The sequence below is a fragment of the Loxodonta africana genome, chromosome 12 (genome assembly GCF_030014295.1).
Source record: "Loxodonta africana isolate mLoxAfr1 chromosome 12, mLoxAfr1.hap2, whole genome shotgun sequence".
Classification (NCBI taxonomy): domain Eukaryota; kingdom Metazoa; phylum Chordata; class Mammalia; order Proboscidea; family Elephantidae; genus Loxodonta; species Loxodonta africana.
Window position 1 is genome coordinate 18,280,291 of NC_087353.1, and position 13,546 is coordinate 18,293,836.

Genomic DNA, 13,546 nt, shown 5'->3' on the forward strand with positions numbered 1-13,546 from the left:
GAGAGCGAGGGTCTGCCGGCTCTGTAGCCGTCCACATCCTACCACTGGCGTCCAAATATGTGTTTGGCAAGCTTATCAGGTGATTTTTTTTTCTTTTGGTCAATGTCACTTTTATTACCCTGGTGGAGTAGTGGTTAAGTGCTACGGCTCCTAACCAAACGGTCGGCAGTTCGAATCCACCAGGCGCTCCTTGGAATCTCTGTGGGGGCAGTTCCACTCTGTCCTGTAGGGTCGCTGTGAATCGGAATCCACTGGAAGGCAATAGGTTTGACTTTTTTGGTTATAGGGTCTCCAAGAGTCGGAATCCACTCGAGGGCAGCGGGTTTGGTTCTTTGGTTATTAACCATCGTAATCAAAACTTCAAAGAAATAAACCGGAATTGTAACTTCAAAAGACATTGCAAATACATCGCAAACTAAGACCAGTTCAAATCCCTTTTCTCTCTGCCTTCTTTCAATTCCTGTCGGATTTATACTCCTGGTCTCACTTAGAACTAGGTTTATTGGAAAGAGGGGTGCCTGCCTCATTCTCTCCACTTCCTCACTCGCATTCTGTCTGCGAGCCCCGGGCATCTGGCTTCACCCTCCCATCAGCATTAAGCTCCACTCACTTGCCATTTGACAAATAAGACTGATAGTTTTCCAGCCATATCTGCCTGACACCGTTAACAGTTCCCTCCTGGAAGGGCTCCCTTTCCCCAGCTTCTGTGATTCTGTAATTCTCCTGGTTTGCCTCCCATTCCTCTGGCTCAGATTCCGCTTTTCTTAAATTTATTGACATTTCCAGAGTTCGGCCCAAAGCTACGCTCCCCGCCCAATATGATCCACCTCCTGTATTGCTATTCTCTACTCACGGTGGACAGAGCTCAGTCCACCCATTCGCCCAAGACAGACTTGTTTCATCCTAAACTCTCCCTCTCTTTTGCCCCTCCCCCATCTCATCACTCCCCTCTTTTGCCCCTCCCCATCTAATCACCCCCATCACCGGACTCCAGCCACTTGCATCCTCCCTGTTGTATTTAAAGGCTTCAGAAGCTCTCAAACAGTATTTCCCCAATAGCCCCCAACTAATTTTCCTGCCTCGACTCCAGGAGATTTCTAGATTACAGATAAAACTTGTTTGATTAGAGTCATCGGTAACCTACTTGCAAATAAGAGATTTCCAAATCTGTACTTAACATGCAATGTGCTTTGTTCCTTTACCTGGATATTCTACCCTGCTCCTTGTCCGACTAATTCCAACTCATGAGTTCTACTTATCTTTTAAGATACAGTTTAAGAGTTTCCCCTTTTGTGAAGCTTCCTTGATAACCTCAAGCAAAGTTAGCCTTCCATATTCAACACTCACCTTCATTATTCCACAGTGCCTATTGCATAGTAGGTACTCATGTTGGACCTGTTTATTGTCTTTTCACCCACTACAAAATTTACTTCATGTCTTAGTCATCTAGTGCTTCTATAACAGAAATACCACAAGTGGATGGCTCTAACAAACAAAATTTTATTCTCTCACAGTTTAGGAGGCTAGAAGTCTGAATTCAGGAAAGCTTTCTGTCTTTGTGGGCTCTGGAGGAAGGTCCTTGTCATCAATCTTCCCTTGGTTGAGGAGCTTCTCAGCGCAGAGACCTCAGGTCCAAAGGACAAGCTATGCTCCTTGTGCTTCTTTCTTGGTGGTATGAGGTCCCCGTGTCTCTCTGCTTGCTTCTCTCTTTTATGTCTCAAAAGAGATTGATGTAACACACAACCTAATCTTGTAGGTTGAGTCCTGCCTCATTAACGTAACTGCTGATAATCCAACCTCATTAACATCATATAGATAGGATTTACAACACATAGGAAAATCACATCAAATGACAAAATGGTAGGCAATCGCACAAAAATGGGAATCATTGCCTAGCCAAGTTGACAGATGTTTTTAGGGGACACAATTCAATCCATGACACTTCACCACCAACCCCCCTTATTCTTTTTAGAACGATGTCTGTCTGTGTTGTTAGTGCTGTGGCATCAGCTCTGAATCATGGCGACCCCAGGTACAACAGAACAAATCAAGCTGCCTGGTCCTGCACCATCTTCACAATAATTGATAGGTTTAAGTCCATTGTTACAGCCACTTTGTGTTTTGAATGCCTTCCGACCTAAGAGGCTCATCTTCCAGCACTGTCTTGGACAGTATTCCATTGTGATCCATAGGGTTTTCATTGGCTAATTCTCAGAAGTAGATCACCAGACTTTTCTTCCAACTCTGTCTTAGTCTGGAAGTTCTGCTGAAACCTGTCCATCATGGGTTACCTGCTGGTATTTGAAATACCGGTGGCATAGTTTCCAGCATCATAGCAACAGACAAGCCACCACAGTACCACAAACTGACAGGTGGTGGTACCTGGCCTTAACAAGCCATTAATGAAAGCCACACAGTTTACAACTTCACTATATACACTTGGAGTTGTTCTCTCATTGTCTCATGAGCATCACATCAACTTCTGATGAAGCCATATTCCTTATTTGCTTTTTTCAGTGAGTTTCCACACGGATACACTGTTGAATGCTTTTAGTGGTTCCCAATCTTGGCTGCACATCAGAATCATCCATGGACCTTTTTAAAAATCAAGACTGAGACTTGGGGCTTAAGACCTAGAAATGTAGATTTTAAAATATCTCCCCAGCTGAGTCTAATGAAACACCATTCTCAGACTTGGGTTTGGGCTCCATTGTGTTCGAATTAGTGATTTCACATATATACATCCCTTCTTAATGTAAAAAAAATATATTTTTGAGGACCCACAGAGAATAGTAAACCCAAAACTAAACCCATTGCCGTTGAGTTAGTTGGTAGCCACTGATTATGAAAGCATCCTACGGGAATTGGAATTTGTGGTCTCACAAATTTTGTAGCCTCAGAATGGGAACCTGTGCTATAAATATAATACTATCTGGATATTTGGGCATTTGACAGTTTTTCTTGATGGCTCGTGGACGGACACATAGGGAATGTGAGGATTATACATAGAGGTTGGGTGAATTCAAGTCACTGAAAGATCTCACTGAAATGTGTTGGTTAGTGAAATGCTGACTCAGGAGGATGAGGTTCTTGAAGTCTTAAGTGCCTCCACCTACAAAACCCCATTTTGAGAAGGGCTGCCCCCATATTGATCCTCACCCTTCATCTTCCCAACCCACTCACCTCCCCAGACCCTATCTCCTTAACCGCTATAATTTCTATATCTCCAGCAGCATTGCTTGAAATCACCCCAGCAAAACAAGCCCAGAGGCTGGCGTTAGGCAGATACAGGAAGCAGAGGTCTAAGCTCCTGCTGAGATGAGCTCTGCCCACCGGGCAGATACACACTGAGTGCAGCAGAACTGTACAATCAAAGAGCAAAGGCCGGAAAGAGCAGGGAGTCAAGTGGTCCCAAGCACAGCGGGGATTCTCAGTGAAGAAGCACACATACACCCATCTCAGAAGAAGTGGGACATTGAGTTACAGATGCTGATGAGACAACCACCCATGCTACCTGAACCTCCTCAAGTAGAAAGCCCTGAGGATTCTCCATGTGCAAGTTCTTTCTTAGGAGTATTTTAAAAAGCAGTCCAGATAACAGCCTGAAAAGAAGTTACTAGAAACAGCTTTACTTTAGGGTGAGAGAAGGATGACAGGGTGGGGGCAAAGAGGGGAAGCACTGAAGCAGAGATTAGATCTCACAGTTAGAGTCCCTCCCCTCTGTACAAGCTTGGACTGGGGAGATGAGAAATTTTAAGTTCTGAGTTTTTATTTTTATACCAAGCTAGACATTTAATTACCAAAATGAGAATTTTTTTATTGTAAAAATATAGATGACACATTTGCCAATTCAACATTTTTCACATATACAATTCAGTGAGATCAATTACATCAATCATGTTGTACATCCATCACCAATACCTTTGCCAATTTTCCACCATCAGCAGCAGAAACTAATTGATTCCCAAACAATGAATTCCCCATTTCCCCCTCCCTCCCGTCCCTGGTAACCACTATTAAATTCTGATCTCTATATATTTGCCTCTTCAGAGTATTTCATATTAGTGAGCTCATATAATATTTGTCCTTTTGTGATTGACTTATTTCATTCAGCATAATGTTTTCAAGGTTCATCCATGTTGTCGCATGTCCAAACCAAAACTCATTGCCATTGAGTCGATTTCAACTCATAACAACCCTATAGAACAGAGTAGAACTGCCCCATACAGTTTCCAAGGAGCACCTGGTGGATTTGAACTGCTGACCTTTTGGTTAGCAGCTGTAGCTCTTAACCACTATGCTACCAGGGTTTCCATTGTGGCATGTATCAGGACTTAATTTCTCTTAATGGCAGAATAATATTCCATAATATGTATATACCACGTTTGTTCATTCATCTGTTGATGGGTATTTGGGATGTTTGTACCATTTGGCTATTGGGAATAGTGCTCCAGTGAATATTGGTGTACATGAATCTGTTTTCATCACTACTTTCAAGTCACTTGCATATATACCTATGAGTGGAGTTGCTAGATCGTATGGCAATTCTATGTTTAATTTTTTTAAGGAAGCACCAAACTGTTTTCAACAGGGGCTGTACCATTTTGCTTTCCCACCAGCAATGTATGAGGGTTCTGATTTCTCCACATCCTCTCCAACATTTGTTATTTTCCTTTTTTTTTTTTTAATCTTAGCCATCCTACTGGGGTTGAAGTGGTATGTCATTGTGTATTTAATTTGCATCTCCCTAATAGTGGCACAGTGGTTAAGTGTTCAGCTGCTAACTGAAAGTTTGTTCAGCAGGAGAAAGATGTACAGTTTGCTTCCATAAAGATTTACAGCCTGCCCTTTACCACCACTCTTATTCAATATCGTACTGAAAGTCCCAGCTACAGCAATAAGGCAAGAAAGGGAAATAAAGGGCATACATACAAATTGGTAAGGAAGATGTAAAACTATCCCTATTCATGGATGATATGATCATATACATAGAAAATCCAGGAGACTCCACAAGAAAGCTACTGGAACTAATAGAAGAATTCAGCAAAGTGGCAGGATACAAGATCAACATAGAAAAATCAGTTGGATTGCTCTATACCGACAAAGAGAATTCATGCATGTATGTGTTTGGCTGTGGATATTTCTACATACATATTTGTATGTGCAGCATGTATATTCATATGTATGTGATAGAGAACACGGAGCACAGTCATGGAAACATCCTAGATGTAAGCAAACTCATTGAGGACCTGAGACCAGGCTTGAAGGTCACGGTCTCAGGGGACATCTAGATCAGTTGGCATAACATAGTTCATAAAGATGTTGTACATCCTGCTTTGGTGAGTAGCATCCAGATTTTAAAAGCTTGCAAGCAGCCATTTAAGGTACAACTCTTAGTTTCTCTATGTCTGGAGCTAAGAAGAGTGAAGAAAACCAGACTCAAGGAAACAGTCTAAAGGACTAATGGTCCACAGGAACCACAGCCTCCATTAGCCTGAGACCAGAAGAACTAGATGGTGCCCAGCTACCACCACCAACTGCTCTGATTAGGATCACAGTTGAAGGTCCTGGTTAGAGTGGGGAAAAAATGTAGAACAAAATTCAAATTCTTGAAAAAGACCAGATTTACTGCTCCAAGAGAGACTGGAGGAACCCCTGAGAGTATGACCGTTAGACACCCTTCTAACTTGGAACTAAGCCATTCCAGGAGACCACCTTTCAGCCAAATAATAAACAGGCCTATAAAATAAACAGTTCCACCCATGAGGAAAGTGCTTCTTAGAACAATCATCTGTATGAGACCAAAAGGGCAACATCCGCCCAAAAGGAAAGATAAGAAGGCAGGAGGGGCAGGAAAACTGGAGGTATGGAAATGGGGAACTCAGAGTGATAATGGGAAGAGTGCTGGCACATTTCGGGGATTGCAACCAATGTCATGGAACAATTTGTGTATAAACTATTGAATGGGAAACTAATTTGTTCTGTAAACCTTCACCTAAAGTGCAATTAAAAAAAAAAAAAAAGATTTATAGCATTGAAAACCCTATGAGGCATTTCTACTCTGTCCTATAGGTCACTGTGAGCTGGAATTGACTCGATTGCAATGGATTTTTTTTTTTTTTTTAATGGCTAATAATGATGAGCATCTTTTCATGTGCTTGTTGGCCATTTTTATATCCTCTTTGGTGAAATATCCATCCAGGTCCTCTGTCTATTTTTCTATTGACTTATTTGTCTTTTTGTTGTTAAGTTGTAGGAATTCTTTATACCTTCTGGATATCAGGCTTTTATCCCACATGTGGTTCCCCTAAATGTTCTCCCAGTTGTGAATTTTTAATGACTAAAAATGACTAGATAACATTTATAATTCAAGAATTGTTTTAAAAAATTATGAAAATTATAAGATTTATTCATCTAGGAGTAGGAAGTAAGAAACTGCCATAGTGTACTTGTTGGGAGCAGTTGTGGGGAAAAATTAAAGTTTTTTTTTTTTTTTTTTAATAATCTTACTATATTGCATTCTCTTCTCTCAGCATAATGGCTACATTTGCTAAATTATATTCTGATAATAAATATTTCCTAGCCCATGTCAATTGATGTTAATTCCTTTCATGCTTATGAACTCTAATATTCCTATCTTGCAACAATATAATTATTGCAAAATATAACTAAAATACTTCCTCCTCTGTTTTGTTTCAGGTATGTCACTCTCTCCACTTTTATTGGTCTTTTCTGTGGTTTATGTAGCTTGACTAAATCTTTCCGGCGAGTACATCGTCAGGGTGTCTTGCTTCCACAAAATCATTGCAATCACTTTAAGGGTCTGGTTGCTATACTTGCTCATGTGGTTTTATGAAGAAGGGGAAAATATGAGTTATCTTTTCATTCCTCACCACTCTCGCCATTAAAACTGATTTCAATCACCCGTTCATCTTTTCCAACAGTACCAGCATATTGCTATGACAATTTTAGTAGCTCAGTCTTTTTACTTTGTTTCAATTGCATCGTATATGAATTTCCCCATAGGAATCTTAAGAGACTTTATACACCGTCTTGCTTTAAAATTTGTTCTTATTTGATTATAAAAAGAATACATGATTACTATAAAGAATTTGGAAAATACAGAAAATTTTGAAGAAGAAATATTTTCTCTAATCTCACCAGTCTCAGTTCCCTGCCTCTTGATTAAAGGAAGGAGAAAGAGTTACAACTGACTGAATGTCAAACCAACTCAAAAAACCACACCCATTGCTGTCAAGTCAATTCCAACTCATAGCAACCCTACGGGACAGAGTAGAACTGCCCCATAAGGTTCCCAAGGAGTGGCTGATGATTTCGAACCGCTGAGCTCTTAACCACTGTGCTACCAGGACTCTGAGTGACTATCAGTTCCTGTGAAAAAAACTTAGGGTTTTAGTTGATTGCAAGCTCAACATATGTCAAACAAAGCTATGAACAGGCCATACACGTTTTCATGTTGACAACCCAATGCCTTGTCACAGCTGTAGACTGAAGATTGGAAGTCCCTTCCCTTGAGAGTATAATCTAATTAGGGAAAGATTTGATATAGTAAGAGAATATATTACCGATATATTGGGTAGCATAGGCTACCCAAACCCAGTGCCATCGAGTCGATTCCGACTCATAGTGACCCTATAGCATAGGCTAAGAGCCAAGTAAGTTGTAGCCCAAAAGAGTGAGTAGTCTTAGGAATGATGAGAGCTGAAGAATACCTGCAAGGAAAGGAGGATGGTTAAGCATAGGTCAGGCAAATGATGTAGAATAAGAGGTGGGAATGGGCATTGCATGGTCAGGCCATTCTACTCATGATTGACATCCAACCCCGCTGGTTTAGTTTTACATCGAACGTTTTATTTGGGCAATGTTAAATTAGCAAGAGGTTCGGTTCCTTCTTCCCCTTCTTGAAAATTGGGAACTCTGCCCATTTCCAGTGTCTTGGCATCTTGCTCAAGCTAAGTTGGCACCTTGACTCTCTATTAGCCTCTCTGAAGCCGAAGTCCACTCATCAGCACAGATTCCCATAAAAAGGAATAACAGCTGATAGAACAGAAATACCTAATATTCCATTAAGTCAACTGATTTATTTTTTTAAATCTTTCAATTCTGTGAGACTATGGGTTAATGTTTAATTTCATTGTGTCATAAAAATATGTAATTCGGAACCCACCAGCAGCTGCACAGGAGAAAAGACCTAGCCATCTGCTCCTGTAAAGATCACAGCCTAGGAAACCCTATGGGGTAGTTCTACTCTATCGTACAGGGTCGCTGTAAGTCAGAATCGACTCAACGGCACACAACAAGAGTTGGCATATGTTTCAAATTTTTTGTTGTTGTTGAAGTCTCCTACTATTATCGCGAAACTATTTCTCTTCTCAGTGCTGGTAGGGTTTGTCTTATGTATTTTGGATTCCTGTCGTTATGTGTGTAGATATTTATTACGGTTTTGTCTTCATGATGGATTGTTCCTTTAATCATTATATAATGCCCTTCTTTGTCTTTTATGGTGGATTTTGTTATAACGCCTGTTTTACCTGAGATTAGTATTGCCACTTGTGGTCTTTTTTGGTAGCTGTTTGCTTGATGTGTTTTTTTCCATACTTTGATTCTAAGGTGTGTCTCTTATAGACAGCATACCAATGGATTCTGTTTTTTTACCCATTCTGTCACTGTTTCTTTATGAGTGCATTTAGGCCATTTGTGTTCATTGTAATTATTGATAGGTATGAGTTTATTGCTGTCATTTTGTAGTGCTGATATTGTGTTTGTTCCTCTTACTCTTCTGTGCTGAATTCCTTTTGTTTGTGGATTTTTTCTTTCATTTCTGTAGGTTTTGTGTTTCCTGAAACTTTATGCTTTTCTTCTTTATTTTGATGAGTAGGTTTGTTAACTTTCTTTGTGGTTACCTTGCAATTTACCCTTATCTTCCTAAGTTTGAAACAGTCTTTTATTGCTTGGTTTCACCTTGACTTCTCCATCTGAAAGTTCTATACCTACACTGTTTATTCCCTCTTTTATTGTTTTGATGTTGTTGTCATTTACGGGTTGACCTCTCTGGTTCCCTGTTGTAAATCTTTCAGTTTTGATTAATCCTTGAGAGTTCATTACCTAGGTTGGTATTGATGTGGTCTTGTGTCCTAGATTCAGGATGTTGTCTGATGTTGATTGTTCTCTAGCCAAAGTACACCCTTTAATAATTCTTGTAAATTTGGTGTGGTTTTTACATATTCCCTTACTTTCTGTTTATCTGGAAATGTCCTAGTTTCACTATCATATTTGAGCAAGAATTTTGCAGGATATATAAATCTTGGTTGGCATTTTTTTTTTTTCTTTCAAGGTTTTATATATGTCATCCCATTGCCTTCCTGCCTGCATGGTTTCTGTCAAGTAATCAGAACTTAGTCTTCTTATTTTCCCTCTGTACATGAATTTTTGTTTTTCTAGAGCTGCTCTCAGGATTCTTTCCTTGTCTTTGATTTTAACGAGTGTGATTATGATATGCCGTGGTGAATTTCTTTTGAGGGTCTATCCTATATGGGGTTTGTTGAGCTTCTTGGATGGTCAGCTTTTCATCTTTCATGAAAGTTTTCTGTGAGCGTTCTTCAGTGATCCTCTCTGTGTTTTCTGTTTTCTCCGCCTATTCTGGAACTCCAGTCACTTGCAACTTTTTGCTTTTGATTGTATCCCACATTGTTCTTAGGGTTTTTCATTTTTCTTCATTTCTCTGATTTTTCCTCAAACGAAATGGTATCCAGGTATTTATTTGTCTTCAGTTTTGCTAATCCTGTTTTCCATTGCTTCAAACCTGCTCCCCAAACCTTCTATGACACTATCCATTTCTGAAATTTTGTTGTTTATCTTTTGGATTTCCAATTGCTGTTTTTGTATGATTTCTAGTTGTGAATTTATTTTGACATTTTTTCCTGCATTCTTCCATTGTTTTGTGTCTTTTCCATGATTTTGTCTGTATTTTCTATGATTTTGTCTATTTTTTTCTCATTTTTATATGCATTTTCCTTCAACTCTTGGATAGCTCTGAATATTAGAGAGTTGCATTCCCTATCAGGTTGTTCCAGTGCCTTTTCTTCTACTGGAAGTTCATCTGGTGTTTTATTTTGGATGCCTCCTGGAACCTGCTTTTTTATATGTTTTGATGCCTTCAGGACATTCAGGAATTATTTTCTTCATTTATTGATTGTAGATTTGTTTGTTTCATCCTACTTTTTTTTTTTTTTTGGTTATGTCTGAGCAGGCAGGCTGGGCATTCTTTTTTTGTTTCTTCATCTGTCGGCACAATACTTCTCACCATCAAGTGCTCTGTTTCCTGCTGGGAGCTTTGTGAAGCTCCCTTCCCGTACTCCCTGTCCACCGTTCTCAGTGGCTGAGGAGCTCAAGATGGTGAATCCATGCTGTGTTAGCTGATAGGGAACCTCCACTCCGTATCACTCCTCACTCTCTGTTCTCTGTCAGTTTCTTATTCCATTCGGTGCTTGGTTAAGTTCTTTATCCCTTCATTTGATGCTTAGGGTTCCAGGACTGACATTTGTCTCTGTTTTGCTTAGTTTTTCAGGTCTTTGCTGTGGAGGGATGGCATGGTGCTTCTGTCTATAGCACCATGTCAGCTCCATCCCCTGTTTTAAAATTTCACCTGTCTGTATTATAAAATTTAGTTGCATTTTATCACATCTTACATCATCAGGCAATTTTTGCTTGCTAGGTATACATGAAAAATTTAGGTCAGTACATTGTTTAACATAGCATTAGATTCACCTTCTCTTATTAATGATTGTTCTTTATCTCTGTAATTTTTCCCTGTATCTTTCTCTAAAAGCATTTCCATTTATTTATTATAAAGTACTAAAGTTTTTTTTTTTTTCCTCCCCTACTTCCAAATTGCCTACCAAGTGGTTCTTCATTAAATTCAACAGGCTTCACTTTTATTTATTTATGTCTTTGGGTTTTCTTGGGCCAATACAACACTGTTTAAATTGCCATACCTTTATAATTAGTCTTAATATTTTCTGTAATAAGTTTTCCAAGATTGTCCTGACTATTCTTGGACCTTTGGATTTCCACTATACATTCTTCTTGAAGTTCATAGTAATGTCATAGTGGTGTCAAAGGAGTCCTGGTGATGCAGTGGTTAAGTGATTGGCTGCTAACCGAAAGTTCGGTGGCTCAAACCCACTAGGTTCAAACCCTGTCCTATAGGGTCGCTATGAGTCAGAATCGACTCAATGGCAGCGGGGTTTTTTTTTTTTTTGGAAGGCATGTCTTCTGGTGTCTTGTGTAGAATGGGGGACAAGATCATTGGAAGACAGAAGGTCAGGGAACTAAGAGGCCAAAATGTTGGAAGATTCTTCTGTAAGGATATTGAAATCATCAAGACTTGTGTGTTAAAGAGTGTGACAGTAACCAGGTTCTAACATTTTCTAATAGGGAGTGACCCAGTAATTCTGCAAATGAGAATAGCAGCTTTTATGTCAGAACACACGAGCTTCTAAACTATGGTATTTTTGGAAGGAAATAGGACAGTTGTCTGCATGTGACAATGAGAAAGGAGAGTACCTACCTCACCTCCACACCCAGCAAAAAGAAAGAGATGAGAGGGAAAACAGCTACCACTTAACAGGGCTGTAAAGGAAGCTGTGCACTCAGAGGAGGCCCAGGTTTACCTCAGAAGAAAAATGGGATGGGAAGAGTGTGAGGAAATAAGGGGTTTTACTAATGATATATCACGAGTTCCAGGGGACTGTGGTAGGGGTTTTGGGGGTTGGGAGGGGGTGGAAGATGGATTTTACATAGTTACATGGGGATGGCAAGAGTCCAGTTGGAACAGTTATGAAAATAGAGATGATTTGGTAGATATAAGTACATTAAGTGCTTTGATTCTGGGCATAAAAAGAAACTTCCTGCGTCACTGTGGCAACATTCATTTTGGATTGTTTTGCCACTCACACAGGAAGTTCCTCCAAAGAGCACCACCATCGCATACTAAAAATATCCACTCACATTGTGGTTTATGGGTCTAAATTTCTAATGGAAAAAATGACAGAAGCACATGATTATTGGTACAAAGTTCCTTAGTTCTTCATTATTAGTCACTTTCTCCCTGAGCAAACTGATTCGGATAGTCAGTTGATAGTCATCTATTTCTTTATATGGGATGGAACTTGAATTATTTTATTGTCTACTTTTCTATTACTCTTGATTAAAATTAGTAGATGTTTTAAATATTTTTATCTGTTTTTGGCCTTACCGTCCTCCTGAAAGATAATTACTTCCAGGAACATACTGTACACCAGTGTAAAGAGAGGGAAGTACATGTGATTTCCCCTCTTACTGTTTCAAAGTCTGTAAATGTAACTTGATAACTTATTTTCTCCGTTTTTATGGGTTGGAACCAAGTTCAGTAAACATGTGATTTACTAAATCTGCATATTAACCACATGTATAATTTTTTTCTATTCTTATTGTCCCTTTAAGTGAACTTATGAGGAGAAACAAAGAGAGATACAAAATAAGTTGAAAATGCAGGTTACAAAATTATTTTGTAAAATCTCTCTATCAACAGAAAAAAGACTAGAAGGAAACGCACCAAGATATAAACATAGTAAAAAAAAAAAATTTTTATTTTTTTATCAAGGATAGGATGATTGGTGATTTTTTGTTATTTACTTGAATGCATGTGATGCCTATACAAAGATGAGGGGAGGAGGCAACCAACTAGTGTGGGTGTGGAGTTCCTAACCTGAGGGTTTGAATAGAAAATGTTTAATCTTCTCTAAAACTCCATGGCAAATAATGATACTATCAACAGCACAGTACACCCTTAGTCTTAGTATAAGGTTTTTGGTTTTTTTTTTGCCAAACTGCAGATTTTCTAAAGATCATTTAAGCCCACAAAACTTTATTGCTTTATGTGAATATGGTGTGTATGGGGGGAGGGGCAAGTATTTCACATTAGCAAACATACAACAATGATCAATTTTCTAGATGATTCTGTTTATATCCAATTCTAAATATGCATTTAAGTGATCCTCATACCTTAAATATGGCCTCCATGGCATAATATATCGACTCAGTTTGGCTCTCTACTACGAGATGTAGAGACTTTGGGAATTATATCCCTAGATCAACCACAGCTGGTGGCTAGTAATGAACAAAAAACCTAAACCAAACCCACCGTCATCGAGTCAATTCTGATTCATAGGGATCCCGTAGAATAGATGGAACTGCCCCATAGGATTTCCAAGGAGCCGCTGGTGAATTCGATCTGCTGACATTTTGGTTAGCAGCTGAACTCTTAATCACTGTGCCACCAGGCCTTCGATACTAATAGAGGCCCTTGGAAATGGAGATGCCATAGCTAAATGGATTAGTTTGTTATTCTGGAGTAAATACCAGATACTTCATGAATATTTATACTGCTTTTACATTCCTTACTTTGGTTGTGCTGTATTTTTCAACTTTCAACAAATGTGTTATATATTAACAATTACAACAGAATGTGGTAAAAAAAAAAAAA